Source organism: Cebus imitator, unplaced genomic scaffold (assembly GCF_001604975.1).
Source record: "Cebus imitator isolate Cc_AM_T3 unplaced genomic scaffold, Cebus_imitator-1.0 Scaffold295, whole genome shotgun sequence".
In the NCBI taxonomy this organism is placed as follows: Eukaryota; Metazoa; Chordata; class Mammalia; order Primates; family Cebidae; genus Cebus; species Cebus imitator.
Window position 1 is genome coordinate 566,919 of NW_016107610.1, and position 1,312 is coordinate 568,230.

A 1,312-nucleotide genomic window follows, 5' to 3' on the forward strand; every position below is an offset into this window, starting at 1 on the left:
TTGGGTCCCTGTTCTCTGCGTTCCTTCACCTTAGTCACGATGAACGCTCTTGAATAGAGTAGGAAGCAAGTGGTGACCACCACCCCCTATTTTTCTGCTAGGCAGAAAAACTTCACGACAGTTTTACAGGATTCAAACACCCTATCCCGTGGGGTTAGAAATTTCTAAATGTGCCCTTTTCATGGGCTTAGAAAATTCCTTTTCTTCAGTCTTTCATATGATTTTATTTTCTTCCTTCAGCCATAATAATATGATATCCAGATTTCGTCTTAACTGGTGGGTCTGTAAACACAGGCTTACCCATCCCACTTACAGGCAAGGCAAATGCTGCTTCTTGAAATGGCCCCACCATGGACCCTGTGGTCATCTAGCCCAAGTCTCCCCCTTGTCTGGCTTTATTTTCCCTATGTCGTGCGGCTACTTCATTGAATCTCATCCCAGACTTTCAATTTTCCATGGCTTCCATGATTTTGCCATGTTTTTCACATAGAATGTGTCTGACCTTTACTGCATTGCCACCACCTTTGGGACCTTGAGCTTCCTGTCAGCACTGTCACTCCCAGAGGCTGCTGCCCCTTCCCCCCTTTTCCAGAACTACTTTTTCCTTTGGACGGCATCTTGGAAACTTGCTGTTGAACGCCCCAGGCTTAGAAATTTCTAACCCCATGGGAAGGGTTTTCGAATCCCGTGAAAATGTCACTGGAATCTGAAACATAGAATTGCCGTATTTTGCAGGCTCAGTAAGATCTCATCACAATGAGGTCTTCCAGAATCTACCTCTGAATCCCCCTAACACATTTCTCTCTTCTTTTACTCTCTAGAGCCAAGGGTAACTTCAAGCGGAACAGTATTAATTGTGGGAGTCCCCCGCTGAGACCGAAGCACAACTGGAAGAAAGAGAAAGTAAAAAAGAAATTGCTGGTTGCAGAGAAGCTGCTCCCGAAGGGGTTCTGTGGACTGCTTGACTGCCCCTGCATATGACTCGTTAGCATCTCACCCTCGCTTCCATCCTTAACCCTGCCCTCTTCTCTCTGAGAGCCTCACCTCCAGTTCCCTTAAGAGTACTACCTCTTTCTAGGGAACTGCAATGACGTTATTTCTGCATTCATCTCATCTTCACCCCAGTTTCATTCCTCCTGTTCACGACTGTTCCCCACACCTGTGCCTTGGGCATCCTCCCTGCTCCACCTGCTGGGAGCTTTCTTCATCAGTCTTTACATCTCTGCCTTAGCCTGAAATCTCTCCCTCCCTCCTGGCCCTTTCGCCTCAGTAAATAAACATGTCTGTCTGTATCTCCCTTTTTTTTTTTTTT

General features: G+C 46.4%; 1 pseudogene; it reads right to left on the minus strand.

Moving 5' to 3' along the window:
• Nucleotides 1-223: 223 nt before the first annotated feature.
• LOC119467476 lies at nt 224-638 on the minus strand (annotated as a pseudogene).
• Between the last annotated feature and the right edge of the window lie 674 nt (nt 639-1,312).